Below are 17,872 nucleotides of genomic sequence, written 5' to 3'. Positions count from 1 at the left end.
GGGACAGGTGTCCGCAAACGGTGCGTGATAGCGGGCAGGCCAAGCGTGGGTCACTGCGTGGGTCACTGCCGTTCCCGTTTGAACCCGTTCCCATTTCAACTTTCCCGTTTGTTCCTTCCCATTTCAAACCGGGGCGAAAGAACCTTGCCGTTTCGTATTTTCCTATTTATTTAGCCCGTTCCCGGAATAACGTACCCAGTTTATGAAATGTTATAAAAAACATTTTCATATTATTTTTCATTTATTTCCGTTTGTCGCTGCGATAGCATGCTCAGTACATCCAGAGTCCTTGACTGCTTTTCAAACCTGGGCTTCACTTTTTGAATCTACAGACGACGAAATTTGGTTACAATTCAAGTCATACCAATTAACAATTTTTTAAAATTAACAAAGCCTAACAAACAAATTAACAATTAACAAATTAATAAACAAATATTTTAAATTAACAAACAAGTCTTTTAAATTAACAAACCAAAAAATGATAAAAACAAAAATCCCAGAAAAGCGCCGCGGAAGCACAAATAAAAAATCGCAAAAACACCCTCACTTTGAAAGAAATCGTATTTGGCGGACTAACACATTTAATCGTTATATTAGCGCAAGTGTAGATCAATGTCGAAAAGAAACAGATGAAAACTACAAAAGATAAAAAGGTGTATAAAAATAAAGTAACCCTATGTATCTGGATACATATGCCACATCTGGCTATAAAAAAATCAGTCATGAGAAGCGGCGAAAATTATGAACTTAGCTTTGCGTTTTATTGATTCTGTTTATTCCCGTCACTCTAGCGTACTCAATTTGCATAATAGGGCAAACCTTCAAAAACCTAAGCAGTGCAGGGTCATCTCTAGCCTACATTTTCTTTACTACAGAAACTTAAAATTGTCGCGGGAATACTACCTCCAAGGGCCTTTCAGACGTTCAGCCAGAAGACATCATAGTAAGACTTAGGCAGCCAATCAGCTGAATTAGTATTCGAAAGTTCTCTGCGTTTCCTCGTGCAATTTCTTACTGGAATACGTTAACTGAACGAACAGTGAACTCGGTATCGTTAGAAGAATTTTCCCCACGTATTGTAAATATGTGTTCCGGTTGAATCGTCGTATTTTAAAATTGGAATACATTACGAATGCATGTCCTTGTTCGGACCCCTTTGCATCTTTTACATATTTATGTCTTTTACTTATTTGTGTGGGGCGTTTTTAAACTACGCCAACCAATACTGATGTGCTTTTATGTTCACTCCTGCATGAGCCCGACCAGGCCGTAAAGTATCAGTAAATAAAAATATCTGCCCATTACTCACGTAGGAAAGGCATTTGTAGCCAATTATCAGATTTCTGCACATCTTTTTGCCTTTTTTTAAAGTCTCTCCTACGGACATCTTTGATCTATAGATCTCTCGAACCTGAAGACAAAGCTACGCTCCAAACAATGAGCATAAGAGCGGCTGATAAATAAATTTCAGCCGCACGTACGAACACCAACTGCAGAAAAATCCAATGCGTGCATTCCTCAAGATATTGGGTATCTTTATAGTACACTTTCGCCGCTACAAATTTTGTGTCAAGAGGGCAGTATCGATCTAAGGCATTCGGAAACTTTTATCGGCCGGAAATACCGGTCGATTCCGGAAAATTTGGTGCATACAAGTTTTTAGTGCATGACCCGTTGCTTGTAAGCACATTTTGGGGAACAGTTTCGAAGACGGTAACGCATATTTTCAGAAATTCAAATGGTTTGCAACAATGCGGGTTCAAATGAGAAGGGCGCTTTGGGAGCGGGTTGTAACGGGAAGGGCGTTTTGGGAACGGGCTGAAACAGGAAGCGCCCAAACGGGAAGGTCGTTTCGGGAACGAGCACACACGAGACGGGTCAAGCGGGAAGGGCGTTTCGGGAATGGGTTCAAACGGGAAGGGATCAAACGGGAATGGGTTCTTTGGGGCTACACCCGATTTTACAGCCCCCTGCATGAACATTCTCTTGGCTAGCTTCGACACAATATTCTCGAAAATCATCGGATATGGGTGCGGTAAATGGGAACGGAAATAAACTTTTGGGAAAGCTTTCTTAGTGACACAATTGGCGTTTTGTAAAAAAAAAAAAAAAAAAAAAAAAACTAATATTTTTTCCCATAGACCGGTTGGTAGATCGAAAGGTCGGACACGCGGCGCGTGTGAGTGAAACCGGGCTTGCGTTGTGTCAAAACGGATACTTGAAAATCGAGGAAAAGGAACGGTTCTAGATAAGGCAATATACGCATGTATAATGAAGAAGGACTACAATAGTACACCTTGATCTTATTGTGGTCTATTTTGTTTTTCGCCGGAAACAACGACGGTTCTTACCTGTTTATTCTGAAAATAAATAAAAACGATTTTAGCAAATGTGAAAATGGCAGCCAATTTGGGCTTGCGAGCTAGCGCAAGTTCATCGTGGAACGACGGCGCCCCCTTACGTATCCTGAGCGAAACGCGTGTTTCGGATTCACGGTAGGAAGGGGACAAATGGTGTAGCCGACGATCAAAAAATCTCTTTAGTCCCTAGTTTACGATGAACCAAAATACTTGCATACCAGCTAATACCAATCATAACAAAATATTCCCACGGATCAGCGTTGCCCATAAACGTTGGGATTTGTTTCCTCACCTGCTTTCACATTTTCTGATCGTCGTCTGCACCATTTGGCTCCTTCCTACCGTAAATTTCAAACGTGCGTTTCCCTCTGCATACCCCAGGTGGCGCCGTCGTTCCAAGATCAGCTTGCGCTGGCTCGCACGTCCAAATAGGCCGCCATTTTCCCATTGCGAAAATCGTTTCTATTTTTTTTTTCAAAATAAACAGGCAGGTGTCATCGTTGTTCCCAGTGTCAATCAAAATAGACCACAAAATGTGGACTGTCGTGTTAAGTCTGAGCACTAACAGAGCGGCGGTTCGCTCAGGAAAAACCCTTAAATCGTTCCAATTATCATCTCACCACCCTGTATGAGTCACAAGTTAAAGGGTCTTGTAGCGAAGCGCTCTTTTGTCAGTTAGACGGCAACACAACACCCATTTATTTTTATCAGTGGATACGACATGTGTTCCGAGCTCAAGCTTGAGATTGATACATGCCGCACGGCGTACCCCATTGGGAGCTTCCAACACAACTTTATCACGCTCAATATACTCGCGCGTTAAGCCGTGTAGGTTATGGCCAAGAAATCAAAAAGGACTGAAGAAGACTTCAGCGGCTGCTCAAGTTTCCCCCCAATCTCGCCTAAAGCTGCATGCATATACGTTACTTGTTTCTGCGATATGATGTATGCTCGACTCCAAGGGCTCATACCTACGCTGCGACTCATTTTTACGGCCTCGTCATCGCTGGTGCATCCACAGAGCCACCATCACACGCATAATTCGAGCCCTTATCATCATTCTAGTCACCATCATCATAGCTTGTCGTTCTGCTTTCCATAACGTGAAGGCGCGTGTGATGGGCGGCACCAAGATGGCGCTCTGTGATCTCACTGAAGAAGACCGAAACCGCTCCTCATATGCGAAGCGAGTAGAATGACTGTGCCCATAAAGTGGAGCGCGAGCTTAATACCTGTCCTCCACAAAACGTGTATCGTGTCGTTCAGCAGTATTCAGGCACACAGTCACTATTGGTCTCCACAAGAACAACCACGCAATGCCACACGACTGCGTAGAAGGAGGAGGAGGGTGCGTGTTTGTGGGCCTATGACTTGCCCTCTCACTGCGTTTTGTACACTTACAGAGCGGGCTTCACTGGGCACACCCACGTGATGCGGCGAAGCTAACCCGCAACGCTGTGGCGCCTCTCCCTTCCGTCTTTCCCCCTGTTTTATATTTCAGTATGCGGCACCAACCAGCCCCAGCTTCCATGTTAATCAGTCGCAGAGTAGACGTAACGACGGTTTGCAGACGTGAGGAGGACGGGAAAAGAACTGTAGGGTAGCAAGGCTTCTCAGTTGACGGGGAAGAAAAATGCTCCCCGAATCTTGCTCTTGTTCGTAACAAATTCGGAAATGTTCGAAACACGCAGTTTTAGTTCATTTCGTCTTTCGCTCCGTTTATCTGGAGTGCCTAAAAGTGCATAGCTGCGAATCCATGCAGCCAAGAGTGCATGGCTGCGTTCTACAGGCCTTTTTCCGTCTGAAACCAATGGGCTAGGTGCCTTCAGTGCTCCTTCAATTGGCGGCAACAATGCCGCAGGTGGAAGTTGCGTCGCATTAAAACCGGAGTGAATACAGTAATCTGGCATTGGATTCATTATTTTTATGTGTCAGCCTTCTTTTACGTACATTTTTTTATTCAACTACAAGTTCCTCGCTGTTGTTTATAATTTTTTGGTACGAGCGTCGGCTGCGGCCAAGAGCCCACACGGGGGCCAACTCGTGCTCGCAACGCTTCTCAATTCCCCCAAAAGGCGTCAGTGGTCGAGAGTGCGCAATGCTCTGCAAGCGGACGCGGGAAGTGGTGCGCAGTGCGCGTGAAACACGCCTCGAGCGTCAACTCTTGAAACTAACCCCATCACATAAATTCCACGCTTGTGGCCTCGAGCATTCTAGCTCGTTCGTTCATGCAAAATGCGCCGCTTATGTCATTATTTTAAAGAGGCCTTGCTGTGTGGACCCGGTGGCGCAATGGTAGCGCGTCTGACTCCAGATCAGAAGGTTGCGTGTTCGAATCACGTCCGGGTCAAAGCTCGTTTTTTAATATCGGGGTTTTACGATTTGCCTAGGTGTTCCAGGGTTATTTTTCATTACTACGCTAATTTTTTAACACAATGTATTGGAGCCTTTAGGTATCTTAGTAATAATTCCACCGCGTTTCATCACTGACTCTATAATCGAACCAAATTTCAACTTGTCAGAAGCACGTCCAATTTTAGGGAAATTTGTACTCGCCTTCGTGACATTCCCTTCTCAAACAGACGGGCTGGTAGCAATAGAGTATTGTCCCGAAGGAGCGACTCTACCTCCCGTGCTTTTCTATGTACAAAACAGAAAAAAGTTTGCCACGTTTGACGTCTATGACTACCCATAAGCATGCCGAGATGCACGTAATTTGTGAACAATCGTTAATTTACTCCAGGGGTGAATTAGTTAGTGACAGCTTATAAACTCTACGGAACTGCAAGCGCGAATACCATTCGCTCTTCCGGTGGGAGGGGTCCTCAGCCCCGAAAACATTGGGGCTTTCAGGCGAGATGAACCCTGTTTACCGCTTGTGACCTTCACTCGCAACTTCGCATCCCCGCACTGCACCATCGTGGCTCGACGTGTTTCAACTGACATATTTTCGGGCGCGTATGCTTTTGACTGAGAGATTGCGGACGGCCCAAGCTCTGTCAGAGTTTGGGTTTGGGCTAGTTGATAGTGGTAATCCATGACTTCGTGTAGCACCAAAAAAAAAAAAAAAATGAGAGGACACAGAGAGGCGACGGGCACAAGCGCTAACTAAGGTGGGTGCCACCTTAGTTAATGCCTTGTGGTGCCTTTTGTTCGACGTCACAGCGTTGTGCGAATTATTTCGTGTGCAAATTTTGTCATGACCTGTTTTTTTCTGTTCTTTGATATGTTTGTTTCTTTATGATAATGTCCCGCCCCAGTGCTTTAAATCCACGTATTTTTTCAATATTCAGTTGGAAGTTAGCGCTTGTGCCTGTCGCCTCCCTGTGCCCTCTGTCGTTTTTTTTTTTGCGCTACACGAAGTCATGGATACCCAAGCTCCGGTTTCGCCTCCTCCCTATCTCACCCCTCTTTCAGTCGGCACTAAATTTTAAGTGATAAATGTTCATCAACTAGCTCGTCCCTCCATTTTATCGAGATTCTCAATCCCAGGTTGCATCGCCGCAACATAGTTTCCATTCAATATTCACCGCCCAAATGCATTGGGGTACTCAATGTGAATGGAAAACTCTCCTGTTGCGTTCCACTGAAGGCGCCGTTAGAAAATCATGGAACCCAAAAAGATTTCGTTACTGACCTGCTCTGCTTTCCGCTTAATTAAGTGACGGCAGTGCGTGCTGAGATGGGGTGGATTTAGTTTCTTGGTTGTTACCCGACAAGGAAAGGGTCACACCGCCGGTCGGCCCAATGGCCATAGTTAACCGCGGGTGAAAAGTTCAAGAGGAAATGAGGTAATCCGAAGGAGGTAATGCAAGCTAATGAGAGTTAGGCAGGTCTCGACCACCCACGGGATTGCTTAAAGCAATCCCGTGGGCAGTCGAGACCTACTCCTTCATTATTCCTCGTATGCTGCATTGCTTTTATTCATATGCATTTAAGTTACGTCATTTATGTCATGGGGTGATATACTATACACGATACGACTTGAGTTTATAATCAGGCTGCAGAAGCGATCCCTTAGAAACTTAACACATTAGGCCTTTACGAGCCCAAGTGAACCTCTGGTTCTATTAACGGGTACCTTATTTTTTGGTTACACCTGTACGTTAAAATTGTTCTTAATACTTCATAAAATATCACTTCTATATTACTTAACCAACTTTCTGCCAGTTTCCTTGTTGCTCTGCAAAAAGGTTTCAGCGGAGCAATAAATAACCAATTTATTTCTCTTTACGCTGAATAGCAACAGAAAAACTAATTTACTTTTTTGACCTTTGAATCTGGCATAGCATTCGTAATTATGTTAAAATGAAACCGCATTTCTTGCCATATTTTAGGCATATTTGTTTGAAAGGTGAAGTAATTTATTTTGAAATTTTTGAAGTTTTACGTTCCAGAGCTACGCCTGAGGTAAAAGCACGCCCTATTGTAGGGGTCGCATTAATTCCAACCACCTGTGGATCTTCATCGTGCGCTGGTACGTGCACACATGGGCGTTTTTTGTTCTTTTGCTTAGAGGTGAAGCAGTAACCAGAACAAAGACGTTTCTGTTCCCGGAGAAGGGTGTGCTTCATGTATTATAAGCTGTGAGATTGGGAGATGTACGTATTCGCGGTTACTAAACCAGTGCAGTGTGCCGTGATAAGTTAATTAATGAGGTGTTTGTGTTTTATTCGCCAATCGAGTATTGGGCAAATGTTATCTGTCGTTGTTTGTTGTCAAGAAATTCGTTTGTTTCTTCATTCATGCTCTTACTTGACCTTCAGTCCATAAATTATTCGTTTTGGTAAGCACGTAATATGGGCGTTACCACTTTCGAACCTTATGTTGGAAACTGCGAATGTGCAAAGCATAAAAAATTAAACAAAAAATTTATAAAAAACAAAAAAATAAGTGTAGTGTATTTCGGCCGTCAGTGTTCCGTGGGGAGGTGGTACTTTCGTTAGAAAACGCGGGTTTGATCCCCGCCGCGGAGGCTGCTTTTCAGAATTTCGCTATTTAAACTCCATATAGAGTAGCACGCCAAGCTCGGGTTGGGCTTCGGGTCACTCTCTCTCTCTCTCTCAGATGGAGGCGAAAAGCGAAAATGCCCGTGTGTGTTGAGATTTCGGCGCAGGTTAAAGATACCCAGGAGGTCCAACTTATTCGTGAACCCTGCTCTACTGCGCACCTGAAAGCCCAGGTGCAGCTCCGGCGCGTTAAACCCCAAAAACCTCATCCTACTTTCGTCTGAAAGGAACTGGCTAGTTGTCTTCAGTGCCCTTTTAACTGACGGGAACAACTTTTCTGGCGGAAGTTGCCTCTCATGAAGACCACTACGTGTGCAGTAATCTGGCATTGAATTTTTTTTTTAAACCTTCAGCCTGCTTTTACTCACACTTGTGTATCTCAAGCAACATGTTAGTTTGTGTTGTTTGCTATTGTATTGCTCGGACCTCTACAGCAGTCCAGATCCCACATGGTGGCTGACTCGTAGACGGGCAACGCTTCCCTCTTTCTTGCTGGGACAGGATAATTGCGGCTGAATTCACATCTTGCCTTCGTTGCAAACGCATCGGTGTATGAGTGGGCCCAATGCTGCTTTAAAATCGGACCCCAGAGGAGATGTGCTGTGCACGTTGAACACGTCTCGTGAATCAGCGCCGTGGCTCTCGTTACGAACACGCTCGAAACGGAAGCAATCAGGCAGAATGTCTTAAGTCTACAAGCCATGAGCATGCTTTATCATTCCTGCGAAATGCGACCGCTCATGTTGTTTCAAAACTGGGCCAGCATCCTGACCCGGTGGCGCAATGGTAGCGCGTCTGACTCCAGTTCCGAAGGTTACGTGTTCGAATCACGTCCGGGTCAGTGTTTTTTTTGTCTGTTTCAAACCGGATTTTCACAATTTACCGCGGTTTTCACGGGCGGTGTAGTATCAAGCCACTTTTATTGAACCCGTTGTGTTAAAGAGAGCTGAGGTGTCATAAGTCTAATTGCATCCCGCATTTTCGCTCGCTGAGTTCAGTCTACCGTCGTGCCAAGTTTAAAATGTGCCAGAGGGAAGATCAGTTCACGAGAAAATTTTTACATGCGGTCGTTCGATTTACCTGTCAAATACATATTCTGGTTTTGAAAGAGTACCGTCCCAGTAGAACGGCTTTAACTCACGAACTTACGCTATGTACAAAACTACCAAAATTATATCACATTTTACAGTTCGGATTATTCAATAAGCCTGACCTAGACGACGAGCAGTGCATCAATTTTAATGCGGAAGGGTTGAATCTCTTCGTTTCATGGAAGGCGCAACGTACAAAAAATTGTTGTGAGGTACACAAACCCCTAAAAAATATTTCGCCGCGTATTTGGCCTAATATTTGGCCAACCATATAATTCGCTGCTCACTTCGCTGCAAATGTCGTCGAAAGACGATATTGTTCTCCCTCCCCCGCTACGTAAATGTCTCTCTTATCTTCCCTGCGTACCCATCAAGCTCTGCCACATCCTTCTTGCTCCTCGCACAATCAACACCGAGGAGTTTTCTCAAGGCAGTTCAATTTTCCCGCGTTCCACTGCTCGCGCCATCTACTTGAACATTTTGTTGCTGTTGAACTTGGAACAGTGCCACAAGGCCTATAGGCTTGCGCGAGCGCTTTTTGTATTTTTGGGTCAAGTTGTTTTCAGTGGGCAATTTAGTCCTTTGCTATCCCAAAAATCAAGCGGTCATGTATGGTTAATTAAAAGAACACCTTAATTAAAAGAACACCTACAATCACTTATGGTATGCACTGATATTTCGCCTCTAATATTCCGAATGTTTTCAGTTTCCGGAACGATGCGGACAAATATTTATTTACTGTAAGCGTCATAACCTGCGGTATGAGAAAGGGGAGTGGTTACAAACAGAACTGAACAGAAGTGTTACATTATAGGATACAAGAAATTAATTATGCTTGTACAGTATTAGCTTGGCCGTTTTTAAATAATTGGTGATCTGGGACGGTGGCCGTGAGTGCGGGAAGGTGGTTCCATTCAATGGATGTACGAGGTATGTAAGATGGCACTCCTATTTCCTGAACACGATCTAAATGAGCTGATGTATACTGTGGTTTCAAGCCTACCAATTTCCCTATCGAACCTGGAGTACAAGTGGACCGGCTTGGTGCCGGCATGTCGGCTGCGGTGTTGTTTCAGTGCCGCCTTTGAGCGTAATGTGTATTGGCGGCCGAGAGCTCATCCAGCCTCTAGGCAAGGCAAGAACTTGGCACTGATGATATGAATGGGCGCGTTGCCGCGGTCTTCCGACTAGCCTGGGACTACATCTCGGAAGGATTGTCCTAAAATCTTGGTTTCTGGCTGCCTATTCGGGAGCGCCGAGTAATTCGATAATGTCGAGTACCTGCAACCGGATTCAAGCGAATAACGAATAGAGAGATATTCCACCGAATATTCGACAATCCCGAATATTCGCCAATCCCTAAACAAAACCTATACTATAAAAAAAGAACTTCTTTGCCCGCCTTGTAAAGGGTGCGGCGGCGCCCTAGAGAATTGGGCAGTAAAGTGCAGAAAAGCTTCACCGAAAGTGGCGGATCCGCGATTTTGGGCGCCGGTGTTCAGCGGGGTACCCATGTTTACTGAACAATTATTAATGGCTATTTGATGGCACTGCTGCGGAGGCGTTTGGACCACTACGATTTCCGCCATGTGAGAGTGATAATATGTTGCAAAATTTAGAGCCATGATAGAGTAAGTTTTGTTTCCCTGTAGTTCGGAACGGCATCATTTAGGGCGATGAAGTCCCATGGGACTAACTTGTGCCGGCAACATTTCTTTCTTCATGAGCGTTCTGGAGAAAATCCAAGAGTTCGTATTTTAAAGGCGAGATACTGAGTTGAAAGTCCGGCGTTGACCGTCCGCAGTCGAGGGAGCGGACCGCTGGCGGTGAATCCCTGAGGGTGAATCCCTGCCGTTGTCCTGAGTGTTGTTGCTGTCCGTTCAATAAAATGGAGGCCACTGTAGAGAATAAATAGGTAAAAAGAACGCACGGGATCCGATGGGATTTGAACACGGGTCTCCACAGTAGCAGCCCGATGCGCTGTCCGTGGGCTATCCCAGCACTTTTTTTTTATACTGCGTGAAAAAAGTGCAGTGGTAATACAACAAAAAAGTTACAAGCCTTCCAAGAAGAAGCAGATTAGTGCAGCTAAAATTAAGCGCCCGTCAAAACTCCCGCAAGCAGGCACACGCGTCTGACACATGCAGCCACTCTGGTGGGTCACTTTACGCCGCATAAATGATCCGCACCAACGCAGCCTGCTCCCAATAAATGGACTTCGTTGGGCGAGGGGGTTCCGCATGCCGGGCAGTCATGCGGCACTTCCGCGAGCTATACAATTCCATCACATTAAATATATCTGAGGGCACCCCATTAGTATCTCGAAGAGGCAAGGTCTCAATTGTAAAATCCCAGAAAAATACCGCATCCCTGCTCAAAACAAAGCAATGATCACTGGTTTCAGGTGATTACGCAGGGGGAATTGTCCGAGCGAGGAACAGACATCCCTTTTCCGCGCAACCATGTTTTACTGGGAGTGTTGATGCATGTAGCTTAAAGAAAAATGTTTATCTTTAAGCTGCATGAGGCCCGTGAAAACCCAGGTAACATCTCAGCAGTGAAAAAAAGGAAAGCACTGACCCGGACGTGATTCGAACACGCAACCTTCCGATCTGGAGTCAGACGCGCTACCATTGCGCCACCGGGCCAGGACGTAAGGCCCTTTGGAAAACAACATGAGCCTCGCGTTTCACAAGAACGAATGAAACATCCCAGAAAAATACCGCATCCCTGCTCAAAACAAAGCAATGATCACTAGTTTCAGCTTGATTACGCAGGGGGAATTGTCCGAACGAGGAACAGACATTCCTTTTCCGCGCAACCATGGTTTACTGGGAGTGTTGATGCATGTAGCTTAAAATAAAACGTTTATCTTTAAGCTGCATGGGGCCCGTCAAAACCCAGGTCAACATCTCAGTAGTGAAAAAAGAAGAGCACTGACCCGGACGTGATTCGAACACTTTTTTTCTTTATTGCCTTCTTTGACAGGATGACAAAACAAAGACACACGTAACTGATGATCTGTACACTCAATACTCAATACAAACACTAGAACTGCAGCCCTTCTTGGGAAAGCGGGGTGATTTCAATATTCTTTCATTAACAACAATGCTTCAATTCTGGGTAGCTACTCAGTTTTAGAGGGCTGAAGTTTCTGTATCTGCACAAAAGAACATATTGACTCTTTGAAGTAGTGTCTGATGAGCCTGGCATCTGGGTCGGAGTACCGTACCACCATCCTGTTTCTCCAGATGCTATGTAGTCCATAAAGCATAATTGTGTCAAGCGGAACACCGTCCTCATTTTCAATGTTCAAAAACCTAATACCGTAAGCATCGACAGGCCAATCTTTTTTGAGTGTTCACTGTAGGATGTCCCAAAAGAACAGCGCTCCCCAACAGTCCAAGAATACGTGCTCAATTGTTTCTGGCTTTTGACACAGAAAACAGTGCACACCCTATGGCACAAACCATCCCTTTTCCTCCATCCAGGTCTTTACTTCCAGTGTTCCAATATGGAGTTTAAAAAAGAAAGATTTCACTCCACCTGGGACCGTCACCCTTTTCACTCGCTTAAGTACATCTCTCTCAGGCCGTAGATTACACTTGCTACGGTATATTGGCACTGGCAATACACTCTCGACGATATCTTTCTACAGTTTCTACCTGCTCACCCCGCGAACACGTAACCTTCTGATCTGGAGTCAGACGCGCTACCATTGCGCCACCGAGCCAGGACGTAAGGCCCTTTGGAAAACAACATGAGCCTCGCGTTTCACAAGCACGAATGAAACATCCCAGAAAAATACCGCATCCCTGCTCAAAACAAAGCAATGATCACTAGTTTCAGCTTGATTACGCAGGGGGAATTGTCCGAACGAGGAACAGACATCCCTTTTCCGCGCAACCATGGTTTACTGGGAGTGTTGATGCATGTAGCTTAAAGAAAAACGTTTATCTTTAAGCCGCATGGGGCCCGTGAAAACCCAGGTCAACATCTCAGTAGTGAAAAAAGAAGAGCACTGACCCGGACATGATTTGAACACGCAACCTTCTGATCTGGAGTCAGACGCGCTAGCATTGCGCCACCGAGCCAGGACGTAAGGCCCTTTGGAAAACAACATGAGCCTCGCGTTTCACAAGAACGAATGAAACAACCCAGAAAAATACCGCATCCCTGCTCAAAACAAAGCAATGATCACTAGTTTCAGCTTGATTACGCAGGGGGAATTGTCCGAACGAGGAACAGACATTCCTTTTCCGCGCAACCATGGTTTACTGGGAGTGTTGATGCATGTAGCTTAAAGAAAAACGTTTATCTTCAAGCTGCATGGGGCCCGTGAAAACCCAGGTAAACATCTCAGTAGTGAAAAAAGAAGAGCACTGACCCGGACATGATTCGAACACGCAACCTTCTGATCTGGAGTCAGACGCGCTACCATTGCGCCACCGAGCCAGGACGTAAGGAACTTTGGAAAACAACATGAGCCTCGCGTTTCACAAGAACGAATGAAACATCCCAGAAAAATACCGCATCCCTGCTCAAAACAAAGCAACGATCACTAGTTTCAGCTTGATTACGCAGGGGGAATTGTCCGAACGAGGAACAGACATTCCTTTTCCGCGCAACCATGGTTTACTGGGAGTGTTGATGCATGTAGCTTAAAGAAAAACGTTTATCTTTAAGCTGCATGGGGCCCGTGAAAACCCAGGTCAACATCTCAGTAGTGAAAAAAGAAGAGCACTGACCCGGACATGATTCGAACACGCAACCTTCTGATCTCGAGTCAGACGCGCTAGCATTGCGCCACCGAGCCAGGACGTAAGGCCCTTTGGAAAACAACATGAGCCTCGCGTTTCACAAGAACGAATGAAACATCCCAGAAAAATACTGCATCCCTGCTCAAAACAAAGCAATGATCACTAGTTTCAGCTTGATTACGCAGGGGGAATTGTCCGAACGAGGAACAGACATTCCTTTTCCGCGCAACCATGGTTTACTGGGAGTATTGATGCATGTAGCTTAAATAAAAACGTTTATCTTTAAGCTGCATGGGGCCCGTGCAAACCCAGGTCAACATCTCAGCAGTGAAAAAAGAAGAGCACTGACCCGGACATGATTCAAACACGCAACCTTCCGATCTGGAGTCAGACGCGCTACCATTGCGCCACCGAGCCAGGACGTAAGGCCCTTTGGAAAACAACATGAGCCTCGCGTTTCACAAGAACGAATGAAACATCCCAGAAAAATACCGCATCTCTGCTCAAAACAAAGCAATGATCACTAGTTTCAGCTTGATTACGCAGGGGGAATTGTCCGAACGAGGAACAGACATTCCTTTTCCGCGCAACCATGGTTTACTGGGAGTGTTGATGCATGTAGCTTAAAGAAAAACGTTTATCTTCAAGCTGCATGGGGCCCGTGAAAACCCAGGTCAACATCTCAGTAGTGAAAAAAGAAGAGCACTGACCCGGACATGATTCGAACACGCAACCTTCTGATCTGGAGTCAGACGCGCTACCATTGCGCCACCGAGCCAGGACGTAAGGCCCTTTGGAAAACAACATGAGCCTCGCGTTTCACAAGAACGAATGAAACATCCCAGAAAAATACCGCATCCCTGCTCAAAACAAAGCAATGATCACTAGTTTCAGCTTGATTACGCAGGGGCAATTGTCCGAACGAGGAACAGACATTCCTTTTCCGCGCAACCATGGTTTACTGGGAGTGTTGATGCATGTAGCTTAAAGAAAAACGTTTATCTTTAAGCTGCATGGGGCCCGTGAAAACCCAGGTCAACATCTCAGTAGTGAAAAAAGAAGAGCACTGACCCGGACATGATTCGAACACGCAACCTTCTGATCTGGAGTCAGACGCGCTAGCATTGCGCCACCGAGCCAGGACGTAAGGCCCTTTGGAAAACAACATGAGCCTCGCGTTTCACAAGAACGAATGAAACATCCCAGAAAAATACCGCATCCCTGCTCAAAACAAAGCAATGATCACTAGTTTCAGCTTGATTACGCAGGGGGAATTGTCCGAACGAGGAACAGACATTCCTTTTCCGCGCAACCATGGTTTACTGGGAGTGTTGATGCATGTAGCTTAACGAAAAACGTTTATCTTTAAGCTGCATGGGGCCCGTGAAAACCCAGGCCAACATCTCAGCAGTGAAAAAAGAAGAGCACTGACCCGGACATGATTCGAACACGCAACCTTCCGATCTTGTAGTCAGACGCGCTACCATTGCGCCACCGAGCCAGAACGTCAGGCCCTTTGGAAAACAACATGAGGCTCGCGTTTCACAAGAACGAATGAAACATCCCAGAAAAATACCGCATCCACGCTCAAAACAAAGCAATGATCACTGGTTTCAGGTTGATTACGCAGGGGGAATTGTCCGAACGAGGAACAGACATTCCTTTTCCGCGAAACCATGGTTTACTGGAATTGTTGATGCATGTAGCTTAAAGAAAAACGTTTATCTTTAAGCTGCATGGGGCCCGTGAAAACCCAGGTCAACATCTCAGTAGTGAAAAACGAAGAGCACTGACCCGGACGTGATTCGAACACGCAACCTTCTGATCTGGAGTCAGACGCGCTACCATTGCGCCACCGAGCCTTTTTTTTTCTTTATTTCCGGTCTTCGACAGTGCAACACAACACTTCAGGTACAGAGGTAAAACTAACAATGAGGCTGCCGTGCCATCATAGGCCGGCGTTGTCTTTTAAAATTCCCTAAGCGCCGCAAGAGGTTCAACCCTTGACAACCACTCAGGTACTGTATTCTTTGCTTTTGATATTCCACGAACAGAGAGACGCTTTCTCTAAACATCTGTCGCGTCGGTCGCGCGTCTGCATCACGATTGAGCCAGGCCAGTCGCGAACGCCAAATACTGTGCAGGCCAAGCAACATGATAAGGTCAAATGGAACCCCATCTTCACTGCCTATGCTCAAGAATCGTATGCTATGTGGGCTCCGAGGAAAGTCCTTTGGAAGTGTCCTTTGGAGGACATCCCACAGAAATACTGCTGCCCAACAGTGGAGGAAGACATGTTTCACCGTTTCCGGCTGTTTGCAAATGAAACAGTCGGTTCCCCATGGAATAGAGATTTCCCTATCCTTCATCCAAGTCGCCACTGAAAGCGTACCAGTGTGTAATTTAAAGAAGAAGGACTTTTCTCCGGGTGACACTTCCATTTGCTTCACTTGTTTTAACACATCCTGCCCTGGCCCAGCACAGTATCTTGCTCTATACAGTGGAACAGGGAATACTACATCGCACACATCCTTATACAATTTTTTCCGCGTTACATTGGCCAAATATTGCATCGAAAACCGGGCTAGCAAAAATTGGTATGACAAAACAATCTCTCTAAAATATCCATAAATACCCCCAGGCATGCTGCGTGAGGAAACCACAAATTCGGGTACAGCACGCATTAGTCGAACTTGAATTACAGTGCGCAGAAAAGGGTCTTGTATATCACGCAAAAACAAAAATCGGTTACGAGTTGTCGTACAAACAGGTGCGTAAGCCCTAAACCCCCATCTCTGATTCTTCTAAACAAGTTTGTTCTACTACTCCTTTCCCAATTGGACACCCAAACAAAAACAGCAAATACGCGATGTAGCTTCTGGACGTTCAAGCGTGAACAATACAGTACTTGCATAACAAACCAAATCTTTGCAACAAAAAAGAGATTACAAGTTGTGGCTTTCCCAAACACTGACAGACCAGTTGCTTTCAGTTTTTCCCCCCTCTCCCTCAGTGCCTGCACCTGCCCGCGCCAGTAAGGCTCACTGTCGCGATAATATTCTAAGGGGGCTCCCAAGTACTTTACCGGGGTGGTGACCCAGTTAACATTAGCATAAAAAGCAGGAGTGGACATCCATTCACCGTGCCAAAACCCCAGGCCCTTTCCCCAGTTCACGACACTGCCTGTGACCTCACCGAACCGCTTCACTGTTTCCACAGCGGTCACCAGGCTTTCTTTATTCGAACACACGACAGCAATATCATCCGCATAGGCGAGCAGTTTAACCTCGGACTCTTGCAGTTTGAAACCTCGAATTGTACCATTCCCGATGATACTCAAGCACAGCGCCTCAATGTGCACACAAAACAATAAGGGGCTGAGGGGGCATCCCTGGCGAACAGATCGTTGCACGTCGATGACCGCTCCCAAGTTCTTGTTAACTATCAATCGTGTAGTGCAATTCCTGTAAGCCAGAGCCACTCCCTCTCTTATAACCGAACCAACATTAATATACTCTGAAATACAGAACAAAATCTCGCGAGAAACACAGTCAAAGGCTTTCTCCAAATCGGGCTGGATAATCGCCACATCCGTGTGCATTGTATCGCAACATTCAAGAATGCACCTAGCCTTGTGTGTGTTTGTAAAGATGTTGCGGCCCCTGATACCGCATGTCTGATGCGGTCCAACAATTCGCTGGATTACCGTTTGTAGCCTTTTACCAAGAACCTTCATGAAAATTTTATAGTCCACATTTGTTAGAGAGATTGGCCTGTATGCCTTAACATTCCTAAGTTTTTCCGTATCGTCTGTTTTCGGTATTAATACCGTATGCGAAGTAGAATACGATGGCGAAGGCTTTTTAATTTCGTAAGCTTCATTGTACAAGCCGGCAAGAACAGGAGATAACAAATGTTTAAACTGTTTATAGAAAGCCGCCACCAGTCCGTCGGGACCCGGTGACTTGCCCGGATTCAAGTTGTCGATGGCACATTTGACTTCATCTGCCGAAATGGGTTCTTCAAGCCATTCTTTTTCGTCATCTTCCAAACGACGCAACACGTCGATAAAATCGCGCTTGAATTTTTCTACGTCTATCTCCCTGAAAGCGAACAGTGCTTGATAATATTCAAAGAACGTGCCCTCCACTTCATTTTTTTCTGAAGTTACTTGACCGTTCCTTTCTATCTCGTTAATCTGATTCCGACGGGCTTGCGTCTTTTCGATTCCTAATGCCCCTTTTGTGGGCATCTCGCCGGCAGCCCAATGTTCCGCTCTCGCGCGCACAAGCGCTCCGCGATAGCGATCCAGATCAATTACCTCAAGCTTGTGCTTTATCTGCCTTATGTCTTCTTTAAACATGCCTGGGTTTTTGCTCTCCAGTGCTATCAACTTTTGAAGTTTTGCACGCAGCCCGTTTTCTTTCATTTTTTCTTCGTATTTAATACTGCTAGATCTTTTTTTGATAGCTTTTATTTTGATGTCTTGTTTGCCTAATTCCCACCTTTCCCCGATTCGACTGTTATCCCCTTCAGCTATTTCCGTAATTTTTTCAGTAACAAAGCACATGAACAATTCGTCTTGTAACAGTTTCTCGTTCAATTTCCACAGCTCCCAGGAAAAAGGAGCTTTCTGTTGCTGCTTCCCAATT

General features: G+C 45.5%; 11 non-coding genes across 11 annotated transcripts; 2 read left to right on the top strand and 9 right to left on the bottom strand.

The window, feature by feature from the left end:
• The first annotated feature begins 4,638 nt into the window (after nucleotides 1–4,638).
• Trnaw-cca (transfer RNA tryptophan (anticodon CCA)) lies at nucleotides 4,639–4,710 on the top strand. The gene has a single exon. It is a non-coding gene; the product is annotated as a tRNA-Trp (tRNA).
• Nucleotides 4,711–8,138: 3,428 nt separating this feature from the next.
• Trnaw-cca (transfer RNA tryptophan (anticodon CCA)) lies at nucleotides 8,139–8,210 on the top strand. The gene has a single exon. It is a non-coding gene; the product is annotated as a tRNA-Trp (tRNA).
• Nucleotides 8,211–11,036: 2,826 nt separating this feature from the next.
• Trnaw-cca (transfer RNA tryptophan (anticodon CCA)) lies at nucleotides 11,037–11,108 on the bottom strand. The gene has a single exon. It is a non-coding gene; the product is annotated as a tRNA-Trp (tRNA).
• Nucleotides 11,109–12,482: 1,374 nt separating this feature from the next.
• On the bottom strand, nucleotides 12,483–12,554 carry Trnaw-cca (transfer RNA tryptophan (anticodon CCA)). The gene has a single exon. It is a non-coding gene; the product is annotated as a tRNA-Trp (tRNA).
• A 289-nt stretch (nucleotides 12,555–12,843) lies between these two features.
• On the bottom strand, nucleotides 12,844–12,915 carry Trnaw-cca (transfer RNA tryptophan (anticodon CCA)). Its single transcript has one exon. It is a non-coding gene; the product is annotated as a tRNA-Trp (tRNA).
• A 289-nt stretch (nucleotides 12,916–13,204) lies between these two features.
• Nucleotides 13,205–13,276, bottom strand: Trnas-cga (transfer RNA serine (anticodon CGA)). Its single transcript has one exon. It is a non-coding gene; the product is annotated as a tRNA-Ser (tRNA).
• Nucleotides 13,277–13,565: 289 nt separating this feature from the next.
• Nucleotides 13,566–13,637, bottom strand: Trnaw-cca (transfer RNA tryptophan (anticodon CCA)). Its single transcript has one exon. It is a non-coding gene; the product is annotated as a tRNA-Trp (tRNA).
• A 289-nt stretch (nucleotides 13,638–13,926) lies between these two features.
• Trnaw-cca (transfer RNA tryptophan (anticodon CCA)) lies at nucleotides 13,927–13,998 on the bottom strand. Its single transcript has one exon. It is a non-coding gene; the product is annotated as a tRNA-Trp (tRNA).
• A 289-nt stretch (nucleotides 13,999–14,287) lies between these two features.
• On the bottom strand, nucleotides 14,288–14,359 carry Trnaw-cca (transfer RNA tryptophan (anticodon CCA)). Its single transcript has one exon. It is a non-coding gene; the product is annotated as a tRNA-Trp (tRNA).
• A 289-nt stretch (nucleotides 14,360–14,648) lies between these two features.
• Trnac-aca (transfer RNA cysteine (anticodon ACA)) lies at nucleotides 14,649–14,721 on the bottom strand. The gene has a single exon. It is a non-coding gene; the product is annotated as a tRNA-Cys (tRNA).
• Nucleotides 14,722–15,010: 289 nt separating this feature from the next.
• Nucleotides 15,011–15,082, bottom strand: Trnaw-cca (transfer RNA tryptophan (anticodon CCA)). Its single transcript has one exon. It is a non-coding gene; the product is annotated as a tRNA-Trp (tRNA).
• Nucleotides 15,083–17,872: the final 2,790 nt, after the last annotated feature.

This window comes from Haemaphysalis longicornis, unplaced genomic scaffold (genome assembly GCF_048455015.1).
Source record: "Haemaphysalis longicornis isolate Haplotype H1 unplaced genomic scaffold, Haemaphysalis longicornis Haplotype H1 scaffold_1, whole genome shotgun sequence".
NCBI classification, from domain to species: domain Eukaryota; kingdom Metazoa; phylum Arthropoda; class Arachnida; order Ixodida; family Ixodidae; genus Haemaphysalis; species Haemaphysalis longicornis.
The sequence above is the reverse complement of the archived record's forward strand: the minus strand, read 5'-3'. Positions and strand labels throughout refer to the sequence as shown.